The sequence below is a fragment of the Rhinolophus hipposideros genome (assembly GCF_964194185.1).
Source record: "Rhinolophus hipposideros genome assembly, chromosome: 4".
Lineage (NCBI taxonomy): Eukaryota > Metazoa > Chordata > Mammalia > Chiroptera > Rhinolophidae > Rhinolophus > Rhinolophus hipposideros.
This window is the reverse complement of record NC_138050.1, coordinates 49934586-49947684: the sequence shown is the minus strand read 5'-3', so window position 1 is coordinate 49947684 and position 13099 is coordinate 49934586. Positions and strand designations below refer to the sequence as shown.

At 43.1% G+C, this 13099-nt stretch overlaps 1 protein-coding gene across 6 annotated transcripts in view; it reads right to left on the bottom strand.

The window, feature by feature from the left end:
- CSGALNACT1 (chondroitin sulfate N-acetylgalactosaminyltransferase 1) overlaps positions 1–13099 on the bottom strand; it is a 299253-nt gene that overhangs the window by 87104 nt on the left and 199050 nt on the right. For 3 of the 6 annotated variants that reach the window (XM_081045539.1, XM_081045537.1, XM_081045540.1), the window contains exon 3: positions 2102–2225. The exons of the other annotated variants lie outside the window; for them this stretch is intronic. The gene's annotated coding sequence lies outside the window, so the exon portion shown is untranslated. The remainder of the gene's footprint in view (positions 1–2101; positions 2226–13099) is intronic. 6 annotated transcript variants of the gene reach the window in all.

The following is a 13099-nucleotide window of genomic DNA, read 5'->3' as shown; positions in this document are numbered from 1 at the left end:
GTGTTGTATTATGTATTCACAAAAAAACTGCCCTTCAAAGAATGAAGTGTAAACTGTTTTTAATGTTTTCTCGCCCTGATGGGCCATCCTGAGCACCCCAGGGACCCTGCTCCAGGTTCCTACAAAACTGATCCCGATTGTGCTTCAAGTTTCCATGGGACAGAGCTCCTACCACAAGTGATTCTAGGGCCCCAGTGCCGGGCTCCTCAGGGTGAGCTTCCTGCCTCTGGACCCCACTGACTCCATACCAGGGTCCCCACCACCTGCTGCCAGGCCTGTGCAGCAACACACTTCCCTCCCTTCCTAACCTGGAACACTTGGACTCACCCCCAAGATGGCCCTCGATGGTCTTCCCTAGAACCCAGCTCTGAGCTCCAGGGACCAGCACAGAGAGTCCAAAGGGATGGCCTGATTTCAGGTGAAAATTTCTTCTCACTCAGAAATTTCCTACTTGGAAAGTATCCCTCCATTCCCTCAACTCCGCTTTGACCTCCTGGAAGAATCATTCTGATTCCTTTTTCTTTCCTTAGAAGCAGGAAATAGGAAATGTAACAAAAAGGAACCGGTGTCTGCTCATTAGAAAATGAAGGCACAGAGATGAATTACAACCCCATGTGGCAAAAAGGCAGGAACCAGGTGCAAATCCTTTTTGCCATTCTCTGTTTTCATTTTGGTGTTTAATTTGCTGACAAAGAACCTTTGTAGAGAAGACTTGATAGAGACGGTCTTCCTGAATATGCATAGGTGTTTTCCATTCCCCCTATGCCCCTGTGCCACCTCCAACCTTGTTTCAGGGAGGATGAAGGCAGTTAGTCGGCACAGGAGGTGGCCAAGGAGGTGGAGAGACAAGAGAAGGCACAAGAAGGCACTTCAAGCAACTTCAGAGTAAGGAAAATAAACTTGGCAGGAAGCTGTCTCAGGGATACGTGCCGGCTGGGTCGGCTGTCAAAACCCTACAAAGAGACCTGGACCTCGGTCCTGCAGGGCTTCTGGTGGCTGGTGGAGCTGCCCTGCCCCGCAGTGACAAACCCTCGAAACCAGGCTCATAATTACAACCACTTTGTGAGCATTTACTTTGGGTCAGGCATCATACGAAGTACTTTATAAACATCTCATTTAATCCTCCAAACAATCCCATGAGCTAAGTCTCATGATTCCCACTAAAGAAAAGGAAACTGAGGTTTAGAACAGTGAAGTAACTTGCCCCAGGCTCACAGCTGGCAAGTGGCCAAACCCCGTTTTTAAATCCAGCTCAGTCTGATGCTAAAACTCTGCTCTTGCTATACTGTTCATCACCCTTAATAATCCTGAATAAAGCTGACATGTCGTTCTGCACCCAATGTGTCCAATTTTTCTTGCTTCTGAACTCATCATGAGTCTTCCTATTTATGAGCTTGCGCAGCTCTTCAGATGTAGTACTAAGCATTGTTTCTCTCTATGTAAGTTTTTGCCTCCCCAGTTAGTTGTGATTTGCATTTCCACATCCCTTCCCAGCTATCCAAACTCACACTATTCTGGAAATAACACTGATCCTGCTGTGCCCCGTGCCAGCCTTGCTCTGCCCCACAGGTGGGGCCAGGGCAGAATTCCCCCGCAACTTTCAAGTGCTTCTGAGCAGATGCCGGGAGCTTATACCCACATAGCAGCTTTAAGACAGCTCAACTAAAAGGCATCCTGGCAAGTGGAATTTTTAATCAACCAAGGGATGTTCTTCTTTGAAAGGAGAAAAGGAGAACATCTCTCAGTGGGTTAAGATGCGGGTTGGCATCACTGTGGAATTCTCTGCTGCCCAACACTGAGTTCTGGCTTCTGTCCTACAGAGCACAGCAAATGAGACGCCATGCAATGGCCACGCAACATGTCATCGCTGACATGGAGACGCAGGGAAGCGTGCCCCCAGGGACACCAGGTCCCAGGTCACGCAGCACAGCTTGCAGAGAGATGCATGCTGTTAATTAACAAGGAGGGGAATAATTAAAAGTGAGGAATGCTCAGCAGCCAAGCACCTTCTAGCTAAGCAATAAGTACAAGGCATATGCCAGGTAGAGTTGCTGAATGGCAAACACCAGCTCTGAGGTGAGGTCAGAAGGGTGAATCCCACCTCACTGTGCAGTGAAGGCTGAGGTGGCTCCCAGTGACGTGGCTCCCGGTGAGTTACAGTGAAGGCAGTAGAGAGAGGAAGAAAGGAGCCAGCTTCCTCCTTCGTGAGAAGATGATCCACGCACCTTATTAGCAGAGAAGAGCAGAGAAGAGGAGGATGAGAAATAAGGTTTCCCAAATTCTCTACCATGTGCCAAGCAATGGTTTTAACATTTCTGGACACAGAACTCCCAGAATAAAGCACTATGGGAAGCCCAAGTCATTAACAGCTAAAGGTAGAAATGCTCACTTTGGGTCAAAGACAGTCACCTGGTGTCCTTTCGGGCAGGTCACACAAAAGAGAGGGCTCCACCAAGGACCGTCGGGGAATCACGACCTCGTGTGTTACCTGCTGTCTCCCCTAAACCTCATGTGAGTCATGAATCCCTGTTCTCCAAGACTAGGAAACTGAGGTTTGGGGAGGCCGGGTTACTTGGCCACACATCTACTTTAATCAGCCTGACATTTCAGAGCGCAGACAGAACTATACAACCTTGCAAAATTAAAACCAGAAAGGTGACGCAGTGCCTATAAGAGGGAGGCCCCAGAGAAAGAGCAGGAAAGTTGAGGACACATGCAGCAGGGAAGCCTTAGAAATAGGACAAAATATAGCCTCTCAAGAGAATCGGAACACAGAAACCAGTCTTTAAAAGTGCAAAATGGTGCTCTGACTTGAAGGCGAGAGTTGGGGAGATGCATACGGCACTCTCACCCTTCTCCATCTTGGGCCACCCTCCGTTAGACTCTCTGCTTTAGTGCAAATAGTGACAATAGAATCGGCCGAAGACTGTTTTTCTCTGGCACTTGTAGTCACCTCGTGGCTGGTGTGTGCTGCCTTCTTCCAGGGATGTCATTCTGTCCTCTTCATCCCCAATCCTGGGCACCAGTCAGCACGATGCATGAGTTTGGTCTACCCCCGCCCCATCTCATGAAAGAAGGGAGTGAGCACAGCGGGGTCTCCAGCCCCAGCAGCACGGCCCAAAGGAACAACCCCTGGAAACATCTGGAATCGAAAGGTGCTGACACCCACTCTCGTGAGTCCTTTGCTGGCATGTTTGAAGTGGGAAGGGTTAAGAAGGAAACTGCTACTTTTAGTCAAGACAAAATAAACAGCCTAAGTCCTCTCAGTTCCCCTCTTCCTTCTCCACCTACAAGGAAGACATCAGCATACAAATAAGGGGCTTTCTTTTAGAAAGTGGTTGTTACATAACAGGACTAGCGAAAGCACGGATTGTGCAGAATTATTTTAGAAACCCTTTGAAACTTGATCAGCGAAGCTCTCGCTCTCTCTTTGTGCAATCTATCTGAGTATAGAAATAGAAGCAGTAATATAGAAAAAATTAACAGGAGGATGCCCACTACTATATAAATGTATGACGTATTATTATTTTTCACCAAAAAACCTAGAGCTTATTGCAGACCATATCTGTAAGGCTCTGGTTGCAGCCCACCATGCCTCCAGCACCTCTTCTGGCATTCCTTCCCTACCCTTTCCTCAGGTTCCCAATCCTAACACCTAGTGCCACCCCTACCTTGTAGTCAACTATCTCTCCTGGGGGGTTAACTGATTATCGAGGGGTTCACTCAAAACTTTTTAAGATACTACTATAAAGAAATTAGCTGCAATAGACGTGGCCTGACTTCTACACAAGACAGATGGGACATAGTACTTACTTAATCCAAGTTTGTTTTACAGTTTAATACTATTTAACATTCCACTAACGTGTTCTCTCTGCATGACTCTTAAACTACTCCATGCTCTTTCTATAAACTTTCACTTTCTTGTCTATGACCCCACTCTATCTGTATCTTCCTCCTACCTCTCTGATGATGTCTCCTATGAGGCAGGTTCAATTAATATCATACCCATTTTGCAGATAAGGACATTGAGGCAGATGTTAGTCACTTGCCCAAGTCATCCATCAATGACATTGCAAAACCAGCTTTCTAATGTAAGCAGTGGATCTCTGTTGTCTGTGCTCTTGATCACCAGGACACACTGCTTCTCTATAATTTACTATGAACTTTAACAGAGGTGTGTTCATTGTAAAGGGAAATCACAGAGATAGAGAAGGTTGACCTGCAAACGCACAATGCCTATTCAGAGTGTAAGGGGGCAGGAGAGGAGCTGGGACACGTTGTATAGCAAAGGGCCCCATGGAGAAGAGAGCTCTCACCAGAACCCAACCATGCTGGCACCCTGATGTCAGACTTGTAGTTTCCAGAACTATGAGAAATAAATGTTTGTTACTTAAGCGAACAGTCATCGGTACTTTATAATAGCAGCCTGTGCTGACTATGACAAGCCCTTATATCATGACAGGGAATTTAAATTGTATTCCATAGGCGATGGTTCGCCAGCCATGTAAGTTATGAAACAAGAGAGTCACAGGATCAAAAATGAATTTTAGCACATGGACAGTGTTGAGATAGACTGGAGAGGGAAAGGCGGCATTAGGGAGACCAGGTACGACCACTACACCACCACAGGGTTCTACGTAAGGGACATGGAGGCAATAGCTCTAAATGTCGGGAAAGTGTGAATTCAAGAACTATTTCTTGGGTACCATCTCCAGAACTTGGTGACCCAACCACTTGAAGGGGGAGAAAGAGAGCATCCATTGAGAATAAGGCCCAGGGTTGAGCGTGTGTGACTCAGAGGATGGAGCCACCTTTGAAAACGAACACGCACAAGAGAAGACTTAGCAGAAAGGTGAGTTTGGTTTTGGACATGCTGACGTGGTGCTGCCTGCAGGAACGACACATAGGAGGAGAGGACTTTGGAAGGAAAGCTCTGCTTGCATTCTTCCAATCTGCCTGCATTCTTCAAATTGTCACCTGCTCTGCAATTCCTGCACCGTGGTAAGACTTCACATTTAGATTTCTGTTGACTCCCTAAAGGGCTTTCCTGTCTTGAACCTCCTTTTGTTCTATCAGTGTAGTTCAGTGGTTGAGAGCACAGGTTCTGGGTACAACCCATTTGCGTCCTGCAGTATGTGGCTTCTCTTAGCGTTTGTGTCCCCAACATGGCGAGCACAGAGGGCCTATCTTATAGGGTCCTTGTGAAGAGTAAATGAGATCGTGCGTGAGGTGGTCAGCATAGCGCCTGGCACAAAGTTAATATGCAGTCAACGTGAGCCAAAACAAGGCTGAAACTCTATGAGAGAGATAAGCCTGGCATTCACATTGTTTTACGGATGAGAATAATTAGCCCAAAGAAATAGCTAATGTTCATACAAAAGTGACGAAGCTGGTTTAAAGCTCGGTCAGAACTAGAACCCAGAACTCTGGACTCCCGGTCTCGTATCTCTAAACTGCAAGCCTCAAATTTTAAATCAAAGTAACTCATTAACCACCTCAGGGATGATGTAGATGCCCGATCACTGCATTGTACACCTGAAGCTGAAGCTGAACAATAATGAATGTCAACTGCAAGTTTTTATATATGTGTGTGTGTATATATATATATTTATATTTATATTTATATTTATATTTATTTATTTATTTATATATTATGTATATAGTTACAAGAAGCGGAGTACAGCATTAGGAATAGAGATAGTGGAAATGTAATGGCTGTATGCGATGTCAGAGGGGTAGTGGATGGGGGGAGGGGGTTGTCACTGTGTGAGGGATATAAAAGATAAATGTCTAACTATTACATTGTTTTATACACCTGAAACTAATTTTTAAAAATGTTTAAAAAAAAAAGGTAATTCTCTCACATCCTTATACCCAAAAGCCCACTTTATTTTTAAAAAGAACAGTAGTGTATTTGAAAAGTTCTCCCCACACTGTTTACCCTTAAACAAAGCGCTACTGATCTCATTCGGGTTGCTGGGGAAATTTTAAACAGCAATTGCATGTGGAAGGCTTAGCTCAGTGTCCAGGCACAGTGGAAGGGTACGCGGGTGGTTTTCTTTATGTGTCTTTGACACCATTTAGGTCTCAGGATGATATATCTCACAGCCGTACCCATGAAACTGTAAACAGCAAGCAAACTTTTGTGACCACAGGACTGGCCCCTTGGACACTGGGCAAAACTCAGCTAAGTGTAGACCTCCCAAGTGACTATTAAAAGGGCAGCAGGTACTCTTTAGGAGAAATCGCAGAACCTCTAACAATATTTTTGAAGTGCAATTTTCCAGTAACTCACAATGAGATGATTCAAATCACCAGAGTTCTAATTTCAGCTGCTGGCACTAGAGATATTACTGGGGTTCAAAAGAAATTTTAAAGCAACAGTAAAAGCTGCTCCCCAAAAGAAGGCTTCAAGATGTGTCTGGTGAGAGGAGTTCCTCAATCCCCTCTTTTGACCACACATCATTGTCCTGATATACATAACAGCGCTCCGTTCCGAGCTGCCCAGGATGAGCATAAAATGCGTCTTCCTGAAAGGTACGTGGGAATAGCATCCTTCTGACTACCCACGTGACTCTGCAACAATTGCTAAAATTATTACAACTGTACTACACAATCTCCAAGGAACAAAACAAACACAGAGTTCTATCCCACGCTGCAACAACAAGGAACTGCGTTGCAGTGGGCACCTGCGGAAGACAAGCAGTGGTTCCAAAGCCACCCCACGCTTGTTCCACACTCATCCCTCTTTACTGGAAAGGTGGCATCTGGGACTCTCCTAAGAAGCATATACACCATAGTAACATGAATCCAGAAAATAACTTTTCTGAAATTCGGCAATGATGTTATAATGAACATGAATTTTATCTCCCCCCCACCCCAGCCATCAAATATGTATTGAAGGTTGAATGTGTGAAAGGGACGTGTCGACTATGGTAGGGGATAAAGAGAAGGGTCAGCTGAGGTCCTTGTCCTCACAAGGATAACAGGCCCGAGAGGGACAGGTATAAAAATAACTGATTCCAGCGCAATGTGATCAATCATTAGCAATGTGAACAAAAATGTTGCTATATTTCAGATGAAGGAAAGACTGTTCTGGTTAGAAGGATCAGAGAAGTTTCAGATGAACCTTTCAAGGTGGGTCCTATTTATTGGGTAGAGATGAGGACACTTGGGAGAAGCCCTAAATGATCACGAATATAAAATATGCAGCAGATCTAATTAAGGGTTTTCCACTCCCACTCCAATTCCACTAAATTAAGGATGCACATTGTCTTAATAAAAAAGGGAGAGAAATAGAGAACTCTAAAAATTCACCCCTTTATTGACAGTGTCTCATTTTTTTCTAGATATTTTTCTGATCTAATTGTATCTGGAAGTGTTCAAACCTTTTTCATAAGCCCGACGGCAAGACTGAGATGCAACAGACCTTGTCAGAATCCTTATTTATTTTTTTAATATTAGCTCTCTCTATGTAGAAAGAAGAGCCGAATTTTTTTTTTTTCTTGAAATCAAGCTAATGGGCCTCACAATTGATATAAACGCAATTACCCCGTGGAGTAGTGACTCTAAGGAGCGCTCAGCATTTCAGGAGCACTGCTTTATCTCTATTAAAAGCCTATAAGAGGAAGATTTTTAAGGCGTTTCCTTAGCTACTGAGGGCTAACACTGTTGCTTGCTAACACTTAGCAGATGTTTATTTCCAACTTTCTGGCTCAACGATATGACTGACATAAGCAAAAAACTATAAAGGGAAGGGTACCTTTTCAAATATTCTACAACATCAGCTGCAGATTCAGACAAAAGATGCTGAAAAGAAAAAAAGGAAACCATCTTTACTGCAGACACTTGTAAACCAGCACACTAGCTCTGAGAAGCAACCAACAGTCTGAAACACACACTGACCACAGCCTCGGGCCTCAGCGTTGCACATAATATATTGCTTTGTTGAGTCTTTATCTCTAGCACTTCAGAAAAGCATGCCAGTCTCTTCAATACAGAAAGTCTGTGTTCTTTGTCTAATTTATTTGACAGGCCAAGGTCTCCTTCCAGGTCTCACAATCCCAGTTACAAAGTTGATAATAAAATTTTTTTAAAAAGTAATGTCAATTTTCTTTGAACAAATGTGAAAATGCTTTGCAGAGTATAAACTTAAACTCACAATGGGTGGTATCATTACTGCTTTTATCTTCATGATGACTGGCACTAAGAACATGCAGAAGTTTCAAAAGGAATCTCAAATTAGGAGGTGAGAATCAGGAAAGATAAATCCTTGTTTACATAGGAATTGCAGTTCAAGCCAGGTCTGTTCTCAGGTCACTGGCACCTGCCTCTCCCTCCCAGCTTTCTCCTCCTGCTGGCTGCCTCTCAGCATCATCCCCTACACATACTGCCCATCCCTACCTGGCACCAGGTGGGTTCTGAGGGCCTTACCTGCAGAGCCCTGTCCTGACAGCCACTCTTAGCCTTTCTGTCCTTCAGAGAAAGGGCAAGCAGCTGGAAGACACTGCTCAGTGTGTGGTCTGGTTCAAAAAGATGTGTGGCGACCACTCATAAGCCTCACTCAGGAAGTTGTAGTCAATGACCCAGAGGGAAGTTGCCACCCACCTGAGAGCAGCACGAGAGCAGCTGGCCCTGGGAGTGGAGCTGAGTCAAAGGAATGCCCAGAGCCACAGGTCCATAGCCAGAGCACCTGGTGAGCACCAGGCAGGTGAGGTCAGAGGTGTCTCTGCTGCCCATGAAGGGACTCCTGTCAGGGCCCACTAATGCTGCTTGTTGTCAAATCCCACCTCCCATCCACCTGTCCCCTGAAATCCAAAGGTTCTAGGGGAAAAAACATGGCACCAGAGGCAGGAACCCCGGGTTTCACCCCAGAAGCTTGCATCCCTTAAGTTGGAGGGTACCATAGACATTATTTAAGAACCCTCAACTTTAAACTTGTAGATACATTTAAGATATATAGATAAAAAATTATAAAAAAGATGGAAAATGCTTATTTGACTGATAAGGATGTTACTTAAACTATTCAGTCATAACCCAATGAAGTCAATCAGAAATGAAAATAAACCATTTCTGAAAATATCATGTAATTTAATAATAATTTTTAAAAAGCTGTGTACTTTAAAAACTTCAATCTAGATACTACTTTCCTGGAATATAGCTTGAGTAAAGTAAAATATAACCAGATTTAAAAGAATACTTGGATTACTCTTTGCAATACTAAAATTACCAAAGCTGTGGTCATTCTGGAACTGGACAAAATGCTAACAAAGTCTTTAGACAACAAGCAGTTTAACAAACATTTACTGAACACTCATGAAGTGCCAAGTCTAGTTCAAGGCATTAGATATCTACATCTATCTGGATATAGATGTAGACCTATATGACGATACTTAGATGTACGTATAGACATACATAGACTAAGTATTGATACATAGACAAAGATAATATCTCAAGATATAAAGATGAACAAGACAGAGTCCCTGAACTCAAGGAGTTTTTAGTGAAGGAGACAGACCCATGAACAGATAAGTCAATGAGCTAATTGTTATGATAGAGGAGCAAAGAGGAACAGGCAATTAACATAGAGTAGGGGCATTCATTCCAACCTAGAGGGTTCAGAAAAGGCTGAAGGAGGTGATAACTGAGCTAAACTCTTGAAGGAGTTTAGCAAGGCAAAGAAAGAAATAAGCAAATGTCAGGGCTTGGAGGCAGGACACAGTATTGTGCATACAGACCACCGTGCAGACAGACCAGAGTGGCTAGAGTGTGGGGTGGAGTTATAGGTCAGGATGTGGAGAACCTAGGACATCAAATTCAGGGAGGAGACGATGAATTTGGTCTTGGACATGTCAAGTTGAAGTACCTCTGAAACATCCTGGTGAAGATGGTGAATAATCATGTCAGAGAGGAAGTCTAGCCTGGAGATAGAGATTCAGGGTCATCAGCATATAGATGGTAATCAAACCATGTGACAGAATGAGACAACTTGGGGGAAGGATCGAGCAAGAAGAAAATCGAGTGCTGGGTCTGTAGGAACTCCAACCCTAAATAGCCAAGAAAAGGAGATGAGCCTGCAAAGAAGACCGAGAAGGAACTTTCAGAGTTCCAAGTTCACTATACTGTTATGAATTTGGAAACAAAGGCCCTGAGTGGATTTCAGCCTAAGGATTCCCATTGCTCTCCATGACTGGGTAGGAAAGGCAGCCTATTCTAGATTCAAAGTTAGGCAGTCCATTTCTGTCACATAACCAAACCATATTCTGCAAACTAACCTTGTAACAAAGCTGATATTTTGGTCTCCAACTGCCTGAATACAATTTCTCAACTTGTTCAGAACCGTAAAGAAAAAAAGAAAAAAGAAAGAAAGGCAACCCCCGCCATTCAGGAGCGACTCTAACATCCACAGCAAGGCCATGTGTTCTCCTATTAGACATAAACCATCTCAAAGAATACCAGCCTCGGGCAAGGTTACTCTGAGACCATGATAAAAAGAAATAAGGCCATGTCATAATTTTGTCTAATCAAAACAAAAGCAAAGTCAGTGTGTCATCCACAAAATACCAAACACCCCATTTCTGGGCCAAAATGACTGACTGCTACTTCTTCACCAGTTACATCTTTATTCTCATTCTAGCCTACCCTCCCCCAACAGATAAGATACATTGAGATCCTTAATCAGAGAATTACCACTGCTTTCTGACACATGCCATCTAGAGCAAATCTCCCCTTCCTTAGACCCTCTTACATATCATCCATCTAAAACCCAAATCCAAATAATAGGTTTTCTCTAACACCCTCTTACTGAGACAGCCCATGATTCTCCATGGTATGTGTTCTGCCTTGCAGCCATGAGTAATAAACCTAGTATGCCCAACTATTATGTTCCCGATGGTATTTGACTAGAGGGAACTGACAGAACTCAGATGTGGAAAATAAATATACTGAGTCCTTAATGCCCCACTAACACTAAGGTCAGGACAGTTACCCCTTATGAGGGGAGAAGTTGAATGTGACTGGGGAGGGGTATTAGAGCCTTTAGAAGCTCTATAAGGAAATAGGTGTTAGCATTACTAAGATTTTATTTCTTAAACTAGGCTGTGAGTATACAGAGTTGTCATATTCTTAAAATGTTTAAGTCTTAAATTTTTAATAATATGCCTTTAAGAAGAAGGATGCAAAATGACTAACAATGTCAGATGCTGCTGAGAAATCAAATAAGCTAAGAACTGAAAAAAATGTCACTAAGTTGAACAACATGGAGGTCATTGGTAACTTAGTGAAAACCTCTTTTAGTGGACTGATGGGGGTGAATGACTGATTAGAGTAAATTAAAAGAGCGGGAAGGTAATTGAGACAATAGAAAATCTTTTTGAAAAGTTTAGAAGAGTGGGCAATAGTTGGAAAGGTGTGCAATAGGGGAGAAGCCCACGACATCCTCGGAAGTGATGAGATCTACAGGTTCAGCTCAAGACACGTCACAGGTGGGCGGGAGCTAAATGAAAAAGAGCACTCTGTCTCCTGTTTCATTTGACATTAGTATTTGGCCTCTGAATAACATTTAGTTGGTCATCATTGCAACCCCCACTCCCCCACCGCTGACTAATAAGGATCAAGAATAGGAGTGAACGAAAAGATGGTAAGGGGAAACGGTGCTTATGTAGTAAACACCCAATCCCAAACTCATAATATCCGCAACTCTTTCCTTAATAACATAGATAAGCAATAGACTTTGCCTTTATAGTTTAGTCTCTACATTTATAAATTATAATTGTGATATATAAACCTTACTAAAATTCAGATGCTAAACTCTTGCTTTTCAAAAATTGTGGAACCAACAGCAAAAGCAGAAAAAGGCAACTGTCCACAAAGTTTGCAAGACTTCCCATCTCACCTCACAGACATTCTAATGAGAAAGGAATTGGTGAAAAGAAGAATCACACAACATGAGTGATGGGTACAGTTTTGTTCAACACAAACATTGCACTGCAATGTGGCATCTGTGAAGCTACTGCTGCCAGCACAGCGAGACTGCAGCTACAGCCACATCCTCTGCCACTCTCCACAGCAGCTCACTTCACACAACTGAGGCCGGCGGGGATCACGGGCAAGCCTGGAACTTTAGCTATGCTCTGGGTTCTAAGACTCCAAATCAATGGTCACTAGGTAAAGCTGCCATTTCCTATTAAATGAAAACATGATGGTGGTAAATTAAAAACATTAAATTAATTCCAGGAAGCTCAAAACTCTTCACAGACAAGGCTGTTTTCTAAGTCCTCACGATAGGCTACTAAAAGATCACATAGCTATCATCCTGATGTTAGAGATGGAAAACCATAAATCCCAAAAGCACAACCTTTCTAGATGAATGCAAAATAATTAATTAATCAGCCTGCCAGAATATTCACCCATATCTACATGTAATTTAAAAGGAGATATATGTTAAATAGAATAGATATTAATTTTGCCATGCCAATCAGACGTATGCTGAACTAGTGAAGAAAACTCCAGAATGCTCAGCCCTAACGAGATATACAGGTTTGAGTGAATCACTTAATTTACTTAAGTTCCCTTATTTAAAAAAATTCTAGAGCTGGGCTAGATATTTTCTGATGTCACTTTGGTTCTTAACCAAAATTTATGATTCAATGGCATCTCCACATCCTCTTACCACCACCTCTTTCACCAACTAAATAATCTTGGCAAATCACAGACCTTCACTGGGTCTAAGTTTCTCAAGTGTAAAATGGAGGTAAACCTTACCTATCTCCAGGCAGCAGACCTGAATATCTCACCATTTAAGATGTAGCCAAGGTGAAATTTTATATCAACTATAACTTCTTTGGAAGAAAAGAACTTTATTTTCTACAACTGAATTCAACTTTGCTTTCAAGCTCTAGATAGCATGGAGCAGATCGCCTGTCCTACCCTGTTCTGATGCACTCACTGCAATCCAGTGATTCTTCTTGGTCAGATTCGAGTATTATTGTATCAGTCACTGTCCAGTCCAAAGCATAATCCCTTTCCAGGAGACAGTCCCCCAAGTTTTCTCCTGCCTTCTCCTTCCCTTCTCCCTGGCTGCACAGGCTCCTGGAAAGGA